The sequence below is a fragment of the Lissotriton helveticus genome, chromosome 10, assembly GCF_964261635.1.
Source record: "Lissotriton helveticus chromosome 10, aLisHel1.1, whole genome shotgun sequence".
NCBI lineage: Eukaryota > Metazoa > Chordata > Amphibia > Caudata > Salamandridae > Lissotriton > Lissotriton helveticus.
The window spans coordinates 358976323-358989465 of NC_136071.1; the positions used below are offsets into that span (position 1 = coordinate 358976323).

Below are 13143 nucleotides of genomic sequence, written 5' to 3' on the forward strand. Positions count from 1 at the left end.
AATCGACTCCCGGAGGAGTATCTCCACGCTTCGACCGCTGGGGAACCCGTCCTGGCTCACCCTGAGAGATGGTCCCAGATGGGTATCTCTAAGGTGCGACCAAGCATCCCCGGCGATCTGGGGGGGCCGTTGTGAAGATGAGGCAAGCTGATGCCCAGAGTTGCCGCGTGTGGTCTCTGACTAGAGTAGGCACTGAGGCGAGAATTATCGAGTCCGCTGACCCTGGTCCACGACCCTGCCGCGTCGGGAATCGAACCCTGGTCCCGGGCCGTTCTCTGCTTACGGGTCTGCCGCATCTAACCAGTGAGCCACACTTCTCCATTCAATTGCACTGGCTGGGGGCTTCTGAACTGAGTTTCGGTCACCGGCACTCATTCTTTTACATATTAAGCACTGAAGAGGCATATAGATTTGTGGGTCGCCAGGGGTATGAATTCAATATTACAAAATTTAGATTCTTCTTGCTGATTTTATGTGTTGGGAATCTTATAGGGTGACCAAGTAAACTGATTTGTTAGGGGTGACTAAAACAAAACAGAATGTTTCCTTTGAACTAAAAATGCTGTTGTTGAAATGGGCTCAATCAGTGAGGAAATGTTGCAATCGTTTTTCTGAATGATCCGGAGACAATACAAGTTGTGAGATGAGGAGCTCGGATTGGCTATTCTTAATAATCATATTATAAAATTGCTTACTCTGATTCATCTGTAAGGTACAGTTTTAATGTACTACGGTTGATATTAGAATGCTGTTTTTTATTTCTCCTGCAACACAACTAAACTATTTAAATGCGGTTTTCAGACATATTCTCAATGCTTCAGGCTTTAGCAGAAACATATTGAACTTTGTACATATATTTCCATCATACTGTGTCAGTTAGCTCGTTTGGCAGGCGAATTGTGGGAAATGAGGTACACTGTATCTAGCGTTTGCTTCTAGTAAGTGACTATTCTTAGTTATTCAAACAGGTTTGTCCATCAATAACTGATATTCTTTTGTAGTTATATTTGCTAGGTAGTAGCCTAATTAAGATTTGTATTGATGTGGAAAGTTGGACAATAAACTTTTGAATTTATTTTCTATTTAATCTATGTGTCAATAATGCATTGAGCATGAGTCTTTTTTTTCATTGATTGTAAAAATAGGTTTAAAAAACGACTTCAAATTACATAATGAAATGAAATTAAATGAAAAATGCTTTTGTATAGTGCATGGCTACCTGGAGGCATCCCAGCACTGCGGAGATGGATCGAGGAGCAGATGGGATTATGGGAATATACATGTCTTCAGGTGTTTGTTGAATGTCAAGTGGTTAGCTTCCTTGGGGATAGAGAGAGGGAGGGAGTTCCAGAGCCTAGAAGCGTTATGGGAAAAAAGGCGTCCACCTGTCCGAGCCTTCTTAATTCTGGGGACCTCAGCCAGGTGGAGCTCATCCGAGCGGAGATTTCTGGTGGCTTTGTATGGTTTGATCAGGGTTTTGATGATAGGCGGACCCTTGCCCTGTAGATTTTATGCGCGATGCAAAGGGCTTTAACATGTATTCTCTCCCGTATCGGAAGCCAGTAGAGTGATCTAGGGCAGTCTTGGCTGAGCAGCGTTTTTTTGTGCCCATGAGAAGTCATGCTGCCGAATTTTGAACCACTCACAGTTTAGAAGGGACTGGGTTGGGAGCACCCAGATAGAGGGCATTGCTGTAGTCCAGCCTGGAGAGGATAAGCGACTGATTCAGGAGCTTTCTTGAGTGGCAGGGTAGAAGAGGAAGTACTTTTTGTGCAATTCTCAGCAGACCATAGCAGGTGGCAGTGGTTTTCCTGGCTTGGGTTCTAAAGTGAGATTGTGGTGGAGCCAGATACCCAGGCTCTTTATCTCCTTTTTGGGGGTTGGAGAAGGCCCCATGTAAGTCGGCCACAGGGTTTAGAATTAAAAATTGCTTGGTTGCCCAACAGCATGAGCTTGGTCTTGTCACCGTTGAGTTTGAGGTGGGATGAGCTCATCCAGCTAGCGACTTCTTTGAGGCAGGAGCACAGGTCCATGGGGGACTGTTCAGCCTGGTTCAATGCCACGATAAGTTGGGTGTCATCTGCGTAGGTAACTATTTGGATTCCGAACAGGGCTACTATCTCTGCCAGTGGGGACATGTACATGTTAAAAAGTGTGGGGCTGAGAGATGAGCCCTAGGGAACCCCACATTGAAGCGGCACGGGTTGGGACCGGGAGTTACCTTCGAATACCTGGAAGAATCTTACAATTTGTAGTGACCCTGTCTTTGGGAGTTAGACTAGAACCAATGAATCGCGACAACTTGCACAGATAATTTGTGGTGTGAATGTGTGTGAAGTATGCATGTGCGGTTTGATTGTTGTTTGTTCTCTACCTGGTCATATTGTGTTCATTATATGAATTTGTGAATTATTTCTCATGTTGCCAAATTGAGTATACAAGAAATGTCTTTTTGTGCTTTTTAATGATAATAATGTTTAAAAGATATAACAAAGAAAAAAATAATTCAAATGACAAATAAAAAAGTGAATGGAGATAAGTAACAGTACAATTTGTGTTTTGTTATGCCCATGATAGAATTTAAGAGGCTACAACCCTCAAATAAATAGAGAGGTCATGATGGAGTTTGTGCTTTGAGTAGTTGCTGCATTATATTTCTCTCCCATCTTCTCCCTGACCTGTGAATTAGTACCTTAGAGGGGGTCCCATTACTTTCATAGAGAATCTTTCTTCCAGGAACGATTTCAGCCAGGACAGGGCCGTGCCAGTCACTCCCACTTTTTTGAGACCGTGTACCAAGGTGTGGTGGTTCACCATGTGGAAGGCTGCACTTAGGTCCAGGAGGATGATGGCTGAGGATCCTCCGGAGTCAAAAATCTTTCTAGACTCCTCCACCACCGCTGTCAGTGCAGTCTCTGTGCCCTGGCCAGGGCAGAAGCCAGTCTGGGAGGTGTGGAGTAGTTCAAAAGTTTCGAGGTGCGCAGAAAGTAGGCGATATACATATTTTTCTGCGAGCTTGCTAATTCTAGGGAGTAAGGAGATGGGGTGGTAACTGCCCATCTCCGTGGGAGCTAAGTGTTTTTTTTAGTAGCACCTTCACCATGGCATTTTTCCAGTCTTGGGGAACTGTGCCCACTGCTAAAGAGGCATTAATTAAGTTGGTGATGGGGGAGATGATGGTGGGTGTTGCCAACTTCAGGATGTTAAGAGGGGCAAGGTCGAGTGGAGAACCGCTCTTGAACGAGTCTAGGATAGAAGGGAGTAGTTCCTCAGTGAGTGGAGCGTAGGATTCTAGGTGATGGGCGTTATTCTGAGGTTTTAATTTGCAGGTCTCGGGCAAGTGCTCATTTTTAGTGAGTGGGAGGAGATTGAGGATATTTTGGATTTTGGTGGAAAAAAATCCTGTTAATTCCTCGCATCTGTGGCCAGACGGGTCTGAGGTTGTGGGCGGGTCTGGAGATTTTATGAGTTTTTTTTGTGATCCGAAATATTTCTCTGGAGGAGTTGGAGGAGGATAGTTTTTTTTCCTCGTAATAGGCAGCCTGGGCTACTTTTAGTGCTACTTTGTAAGATGCAATGGATGAACTGTAGTCAGATTTTTTCTCGCTTGCAAAGTCTTTCCTCCATGCTTTTTTTTAATCTTTGACACTGTTGATTCAGTTTAGGAAGTTCAGGGGTGAACCAGAGGGATTTATTGGATCCGTTTTTTTTTAGTATGGTTTTTCTGGGTAGTACTACATCCAGTGAATCCTCAATCCACGAGGAGAGCTTTCTGTTGGCTACTGAAGGGTGCGGAGTCGTGGGTGGGTATGGTTAATACCAATTCACGAGCCCAGTCCTCTATGATCAGTTTGGGCTAGAGGCGGACTTGGATGCGTGACACTAGTGTATGAGAGCACGAGGTGAATGGATGCCTCGAAAAAGGGACTAGAAAGTGGTCTGAACAAGGGAGGGGAATGGGACCCTTCCCTTTTAATTCTGCTATACTTGAGAAAATAGGGTCAAGGAGATGACCTTGCATATGTGTGGCTTGGTGAATCTTTAGGTGTAACTTGTAGGCTGCGAGATCGTGGGCGAGGTCATCAGCCACCTTGTCTGAGGGGTAATCGAAATGAAAATGAAAATCTCCAAGAAGGTTAAAATTGGGCGACCCACTGGCAAGATTTAAGACCGTTTCAAGTAGCGAGCTGCAGAATTGTCCCTATGCTCCTGGGCAGCGGTATAGGAGAATGCCAGCAAAAGTGAGTGAGGGGGTGAATTCGATAGAAAAATGGGCATTTTCACAGTCTCGGAGCGGGCTGTCCAGGATGCGGCAGATTAAGTGGTCTTTGTAGACCAGGGCGATCCCGCCGCCCTTACTACTCAGGTAGCCAGGAGTGAGTGCTTGAACAACGTCTGGGTCTGAGCTTGGAGAAAGCCAGGTCTCCATGGCGAACAGAACATCTAGTTCTGTGTCTTGTAATAGTATTGACATTTCAGTAGTATGTTTTGGCATGGATCTGCAATTCAGCAGAGCCATGTTGAACGGATTCCCTGCCGAGGGGTGGTAATTTGCCATTGAAGACAGTTTGTATGGGCAGTATAGACACTTGTCCTGCAATTTCTCAATGGAGATTAAATGGGTCCATGATGTCTTTGGGACTTTCATTATGTGGAGTAATTTTTCCCTAGAGTATCGGAGGTGGGCTGAAGGAGTAGAGGCAGGGGTTCAGGGCCCCGGGCCCGGTCTGGCGTGGACGGGTGCATACGGGCTTGCCTTTGGCACGCCTTCGGTGCGCCGGTGGCGCGCCCTCTGCGCGTAAAGAGAGGCATCGTTTTTTATGGGAGAGATCAGCTGAAGGTCAGCTGACTTGCCTTAGCCTATTGGAAGTTGTAAATCACTTCCTGTATGCGTGAGAAATTCCCTCCATCCAAACCGAAGAATCGGCGGTGGACCGGGGACGTGCTAGCAGTGGATAGTCAGCTGATTGCAAGTACGAGTGATAGCAACAATTCAATTTTAAAAAACGAGTGGGTTTAAGAAGCACAAATACAAGCAAGGGAGCCCTTTCCCAGGCGCTCCTGGTCACAGTGTTGGTAGGGTGACAGTCTCACCTCAAACGCGTCTGAACTCTGAACTCCGAACAAGCATTTATTTTAAAATAGATAGTGATCCTTAAATCCTCTGCTGATGTAAGGATGACGAGATAGCAACCCTCTATCCTTTATAAAAAATATGTCCTGCCACTACTCCGTGTGCCAAGGAGGCAGAAGAAAAGTAAGACTGTTCAATGTAGTTGGCCTGGTCCACTTATGCAAAATATGGGTTTCCTGTATTAAATAATCAAAACACTATAATTTTGAAACCAATTAAAAACTGCTTGTCTTTTCATATTAGCATTTAAATCACTTGCAGTAAGACTTATTATTCTCATGGATCAATACTAAATGTCCATAAACTACTCCGTAAATCAATTTATATTATTTTTGACTGAGAACAGACTTTCCTACCACCTGTAGTGCCCAATAGAAAGCACCAAGTGCACCAACAATAAGCTAGCCAGAGGTGCAATGGCACATGTTTCCGTGGGACATACTGTTCATCATGGCATCTATAGTCTGAAAACACTGGCTGCCACACACTGCCTTAGTTTATTTATTGCATCATGGAGTAATATTTACCTCTTACCTTCCTCCCAATCTCAGAGAATGATGCGCTGCCGAGTGTGTTTCAGTGCTACGAATCAGGAAAATATTCTCATGCATGGACCAACAAACTGCACACCAAAAATGAGGGTAAGTGAGATGATTTTGCTAATAGTATTGATGGAGAGCGGTAATTTCTTCTGGTAGTTTCTCAATGCAAAACCCTCATGCTACCTCTATTTTACCGCTCAAAAGGTGTTGGGCCCTTCACACCATGTATTACCATCAGGAGAAATTTAAATAAAGATGAACAGTCAAAATACAATTATTATTGTAAGCCAATAAAGAGAGTTGTTGATTATTTTAAAGGGTTTTATTTTCTAGTCAAAAAGTTAATTTTTCTCTGACCCTTTATTCATTAGTAAAATATCAATTAGGTTACAGAATTTTGGAAAACAGGAAAAATATCAATAATACAGAACACATTACAGTCTGCATATAAGCATTACATGTAGTTATGAAAAATGTGGCGCAAAATTTCAGTCACAATTCTTAAAGAGTTTCTAAGAAAAATAGTCTTGCAAAGCTAATCAATAATTAAATAGTTGCCAAAAAATCTCCCATTAAGAGAAATAAATGCATAAGACAAATAAATCTTTTAGACCTAATTAATTAGTCAAAACATGAACTTAAAGTTTAGCATCTATCCTGATCCACTGCACTCTCTGTCTGTCTGTGTCTAAAGAGGAAAGCAGCCCCTCCTTCACCAGACCTCAAAGGAATGCGGCATGAAGTGCCAAGATATGACGTGGAAGCAAGAAACCTCCCCCTGAATCTCCTCGGACGCAAACCTACCCTTCAGCAATCTCCCGAGACGTTTCTCGTACCTAACCCATAGAAGCCAGCTGAGCTGAGAAAAAAGAAGAAGTGGCAGCTCCCATCCAGAGAGGACAGTATTTATACCATAATTATTGGCAGAGTACACAAAGATGTAACATTTTTCAGTAAAACCTTACGTGATTGGTCAGTCATAAAGGCATGAGGTCACACTTCCCTGACTCATTCTAAAAACCTGACTTCACTAGTCTTAACAAAAGAAGCATACATGAATAACTACATTTATAAACATTGCAACATTTACTAGGAAAAATGTTTCAATCTAATTCATCTTTCCTTCCTTCTCAGCGCAGTAGATGGACACTTTTAACTAACTGGTACATTGGCAGAATGACAAGAATTCAGGTTGTCCTTGACTTTTTGTCATGAGGAAAGCTGCCACAGTCTGCGCATGCTCCCTTCTCATTAAATTGCAAGCCATAGTCTTGATGGATTCACAGGCAGCCATGTTTTGTGTAGGCCCCAAAAATAAAACAAACACAAAGATAATATTAATTTCATGTAAATCAGTCCATTATGTGTCCCAAGTGCATTATTAATTCACACACATTATAAAAAGAGGTGTTATTAACTGAAAATGTTTATCAAAATATGCAACAAGTCAAAGTCTATTAAGACAGGAATAATTAATGTAGATTATATGGGATGGGCTGGGAAGAGAGAAACACATTCTATTAATCTTCAAAGCTAAAAAGGCCACATTTCTCTAGACTGTAAAAAATACACATGTAAATTCAGCAAAAGCATTTTCAGGCCTCACTTTCATGTTTTTCATGTGCCATGTTTTTAACTTGCACCAAAATGTGCGTGGCAATTTAAATGCAGCCTGTCTGAAGCACAAAAAAATAAACAATGCATGACTGCAGATGAAATCTGCTCCATCAGTATCACCTTGACTATTTTGTACAGTTTGCTTTTGAGATGTCATATTTGTGATTTCTGGCTGGCGGCTATCTGCAATCTCTGTAGATTTTCCACTCCCAGTCAATTCAATTCAAGAAGTCTTTATTCGATTGATGCATCATAAAAGACATAAGTTACAATATACATCAACATTTTTTTATATGAACTAGATAAAAACATCTAAAACCATATTAAATCACTTAAACATGCTTCTTGTGAATGGATACAAAATTAGCATAAACATAAAAATTAACAAAGAACATAAAATATAGTGAACTACTCATAAACAGGTAGGCTAAAGAAAACATTATTGAATCCCTAGTTGATTATTTTTAATGAACCTGATTCTAAGAATCCAATCCCACCCCAAAAATGTTGCTACACCCACAACGATTAATGGGGACAAATTAGTTTTTAGAATTCTGCTTGCTTCAACAGCCGAGCGAGTACCTAGGCTTCTACAGACCGGACGTTACCCCCCACATGCATCAATCTAGGATTTTGCATTTCTTAAATAGCGAAAATTAAGGAATCGCTATTTAGGAAATGCAAAATCCTATGCATCAAGAAATCCTAAAAGTTTTTAGGATTTCTTAATTTTCGAAAATTGCGATTCCTTAATTGCGAATCGCAATTAAGGAATGGCATTACATTGATTCCTATGGGCCTAGAGGCCCATAGGAATCAATGCCGTTTTGCATTTTTTTTTTTTGCACTCGCAATTTGTTGATGCATTGCAAGGGTGCAGAGGGGGGTCCAAAGGACCCCCCCCCTGCACCCCTGAAATGTATTTTCAAGTGCATGTTTCACACACACATGTCCTAAGGACATGTGTGTCTGTAACATGCAAGTGTAAAAAATGCATTTTTTTGCTATTTTAAAAATGTTCGCAAATTAACACGAGGGTCAACCTCGTGTTAATTTGCACTTCCAATTTCAAAATTCGCTATTTTTTACAAATTGATGCATTGCATTTAAGGAATCGCACAAATGCGATTCCTTAATTGCATTTGCATTTTTAAGAAATGCAAAAAATAGCGAATTGTTTCATGCATCCCAAAAACGTATTTAGGAAGTGCAAACGGCCGAATTTACCGATTCGCACCGTTTGCACTTCCTAAATAGGTTGATGCATGTGGCGGTTGACCACTTGGCTCTAGGAGCATTATACAAGGGGCAGACAAACAAAAAATGGTTTAAACTTTCACCCTGACCAAGGCAGTTCGGACAGTGCCCGGTCCCACCAGACCCCCACTTTTTAGTAAAGTCCCTTAATGGCAACGAACCACATCTGAACTGGTGGAATAGTTTACGATCCTGGGGCTTTGCTATCATGTCCCAATATTTTTCAAACTTGGGAACGTCTTTAAAGACGATAAATAGACTAGTCAGATTGCTGGAGCACAAACATGAATGTCTATTGTGAATCACCCATTCCCAATAGTACGATTTTAAATCTTTTTTAGAGGGAAAGATTGCAGATTCGGGATCTGACCACAGATCACCATACCCCAGGGCAATTAGGGTTGATCTTAAATCCTTAAACCAGCCTATGTTTAAAGAACCAGGCAGATATTTGACCTCCATACAGGCCCTAGCATAAAAATGGAATTCCGGCGTTGTCCACAGACGTCGCCAGTATGCCAATGGACGAAATCTCGCTTGGTCCTCCACTGGTTGGCACCCGAGGTCATACAAAAGCGGGATCCGCGGAGTTGACTGAGGCAGACCCGTTGCCACCCTGAGGAATTTATTTTGGGCTGTTCTCAAGGGATCCAATTTGCTAAAGCCCCATAATTCCGCCCCATATAGGACTGAGGGTAAAACCTTTGAACCATAAATCTTAACTAGTGGTGAAATTGGCCGGGTAAAAGAGCCTTTGTGCTCTTTGATCAGAGCACCACCTATCTGTCGGTGCTTTAAAGCCATAAGCTCAACCTGGTGGGACCAACTTAGGGTCTCGCTAAATGTAACTCCCAAATAAGTGAAAAACTCGGTTTGTTCCAGGGGGATACCCCCCAAAGTCACCCTTGCAGTGATCTGATTGTGTCCTCTTAGGACCATAAATTTAGTCTTGGTCACATTCACCTCAAGCTCATGTTCGCTGCAGAAAAACTCAAACCTCGACAGGGCCTGTTGAAGACCCTGTCTGGTTTTTTAAATCAGGAGAGTGTCGTCAGCGAACATGAGCAAGGGGATTTTCATTCCAGCTAAAGTCGGGGCGTCTGTGGGATAATTATCAAAATAATTAGTAACCTTGTTAATATAAAGGGAAAAAAGGGTAGGGGCTAAAACACACCCTTGTCTAACGCCTTTGGCCACAGGGAACCTATCCGTCACCTCCCCTGGTTTTCCCCAGCGGACTTGGGCATAGGTATGTGAATGTAAATTCACCAGAAGGCGCACAAGGGGGGCTGGCATACCCAGTTCTAATAAACCCTTCCACAACCCAGCCCTTGGAACGAGGTCAAAAGCAGACCTCAAGTCCACAAAGGCTGCGTAGAGGTTACCCTTGCCCAAGAGAACCGTCTTCCAGTAAAGAAGCATAAAACGGAAGGCCTGGTCTAGGGTACTCACATGAGACCTAAAACCAGCTTGAAGGGGGGTTAGAATATTGTACTCGTCAATCCATTCCTGGATCCTGGCAAGAACAAGACGGGCTGTGATTTTTTGCACCGCGTCTATAAGGCTGATCGGCCGGTAGTTAGATGGGACCGACCGATCACCTTTCTTGTAAATAGGCAGGATTTCAGCATCTGCCCAGGACTCAGGAACCCTAGCACCTGAGGCCAAGGCATTAACCAGCTGAACTAAGTATGGTACCCAAAGATCATGATCTTGTTGGAATAAATCCGCTGGAATGCAGTCAGGACCAGGTGCCTTTCCCCTTGGAATAGATTTCAAGACTAATTCAACATCTCTAACCGTAAACTCTAAAGGATCAACCGACAATGGCCAGCAAATATTTTCCTGCACGCTACTGAGGCACCTAAATTGTTCCTCAAAGTAGCGAACCCATTGTTGCTGATCCACCGAGGCTGGACTTGGGCAGACATCCTGCGGCAGACCCCATTTAAGAAGATGCCAAAACCGTTGCATGTTCCTGGAGCTACATGCTTCGGTTAGAGTTGACCACCGTTCTTCGTCCCAGTTAGCCTTGGCAGAACATTTAGCAGCATTAAATGCCTTCCTACACAACCTAATTAAAATAGGGTTCTTAAGTTTTAAAGCTTTAAACAATTCTACATGAGTCTGTCGACACTCATCGTTAAACCAGTTGGAGGTTTTTATGATCCCCCTTTTACCCCTTTTAGAAATGGACTTTATAAACAGTTTTTTTAAAGATGTAAACAAACTGTTATGTGTGTCAGTAATAATTGTGTTAATCACCTCCTGTGAATCACATTTAGAGATTTCAGCCAGGGAATTAGAGACCAAAGATCTGATCTTAATACGTGCTTCAGCATCGACAGAGATCTTAGGCCAACGTACCCTCCTCATGTCATTGGTGAGTACAACTTCATCCTGGACTAGATTGGACAAGCATTTAACTGGCCCTGAGAAACTGAAATCCCTTAATTCCACCACCAATGGATCATGATCACTTTCCGGGCGTGACTTTACTTCCATATCCACTACCACAGACCACAGTTTAACATCCACTAATACATAATCAATGCGGCTGCTATGTCTGCCATTACTAAAGGTGTGTTTACCCAACCTATCAGAGCGCACTCTACCATTTAAGGCACGTAGACCCTGATCCAGACACAAACCCTTAATAAAAATAGCCGCCTGGGACCATTTTTTAATCGGGGCTAAGTCCAGTTGTGGGATCCCCCAAGCCAAATCCTCAGGCTCAGTTAAAAGGCCATCATCCAAACTCAATGGTTCAAAACAGGTGTTTAAGTCACCCATTACAACCAAATGACCGACTACTGGAGCATCACTTAAGAAGTCATCCAGACGGAGGAGGGTTGAAGAGACCTTACCACCCTGGATACCCCTAGCATATATATTAATCAACATAATGTTCAACCCACTGGTAGATTTGATGCTAACCATTAATATGTCAGGGCTATCAATAAAAACCTCCTCGGCAGTCACACCCTCATACTGACAAACCCAAACTGACAAGCCACCCATAGCTCGACCTCTTTGACCTCTAATAGCTGGTTTACTAAAGTTCAGGTAGCCAGAGAGGAATATTGGTAAGAGTGCCCAGGTTTCCTGAAAGGACCAGACGTCACCTTGACGTATAAAGTTGATCCAATCAGGAATACACATGCGCGACTCCAGACCCGCTATATTCCAACTACCCAGGATGGTGCCATTTCTGTCTGCTGGAGCACTAGTACAGACTTTGACAGTGGGAAGAGCTTCGTCACCAAAAGTAGTGACTTCTTCTTGCAGAGGGGCGATTCCAACTGTAGAACCAATATCCCTCCTTATGTCATCAGTATAAGTACAGGGGTGCCCACCTTGGATACCTGGCACCGTTATAACACTCTCAACAGATAAATCAACAAATAACACTGTATCAGGTACCAAATCCATATCACCAGTCCCGCACAGATAAGCAGAGCCCCCCTTAGCACTTTGGGCTAGTTGACTCTTTGGAGATTTAACATAACAAAGTGAGTTATCTTGGGCATCTACAATACCCGCACAATCTATATTACCCTCCTTAACCCTAGATAGGATAGCTGGTCAATCATTATACTCCAGCCCCGATAAGGGCTCATAAAAGTTCCTCAACGGAATATTCCAATACTCATTGGGCTGGGTATATTTACTTTGTTTGTTTAGGGCGGGACACAAACTTTGAGGCTGGCTAAAATGTGAAGAAGCTGACATAGTGGGAAAACCAGAAAACTGGGACTTAGGGTTAACCCAGTTCGGGGTAAGTGAAGAGCTATTGTAGGTAGATTGTGCATAAGATCGAAACAGGGTCCCCGGGTTTATAGGTGGACCATAAAAACTGGGAGTAAAATTGGTCCATTTAAGTGTGCTGGTGTTCTCTTTTGGAGCGAATTTGGCCAGGTGGTTTAAACAAGGTCTCGGGGTAAAAATAGCTAAGATTCCGCGTGGAAATCCCTCCCTCATTGTTTCCCACATACCAATCGGTAAGATGGGGAACGACTCTATGATCCCTAAAGTTAATGATCACGGTATCGCCCTCTATATCCTTTGGGCGAGGACCCACCCACTTGCATCTTCTAACTGAAATAATGTCCCCATTTAGATGGGCAGGAAGGGGTCTGTTGGTTTTCAGCCAGAAGATGACTTTATTTTTTAGGTTAGCGCTATTTTCCCGGTTCCCATTGGAGATTGGGGGCACACCCGTCAGGATGATGACAAAATTGGCTGAATCAGGGGGGAGTTCTACAATATTCCTACGATTTAAAGGTTGTCTATAAGCGGGATTGACAGATTTAACAGCCCCTTGTTTTGCCGGTGGCATAGTTCCATCAGAAGATGGCTTGTTCAGGACCACCATAGGCTTCTCTTTAACAGAATTGATTACACGAGAGTGTTTGGATGTCAAATCCAGGGCTTTAAGTTGAGTATTACCTTCAATATTATTATTATTTGTACTTTTATTTTTAGAATGATTGCTAGAAGCAAACGTGGAGACACTGGGCTTAGAGGGTGGAATAGGCTGCCTATCAGAGCTCGTAGGATGGCATGTAGCATCGAGAGCCAGAAGGCAATCCA

At 43.0% G+C, this 13143-nt stretch overlaps 1 long non-coding RNA gene across 1 annotated transcript in view; it reads left to right on the top strand.

The window, feature by feature from the left end:
- Positions 1–13143, top strand: part of LOC144785199 (uncharacterized) — a 106093-nt gene that overhangs the window by 47400 nt on the left and 45550 nt on the right. The window contains exon 2 of the long non-coding RNA XR_013601808.1: positions 5686–5775. This is a non-coding gene — a long non-coding RNA (uncharacterized LOC144785199). The remainder of the gene's footprint in view (positions 1–5685; positions 5776–13143) is intronic.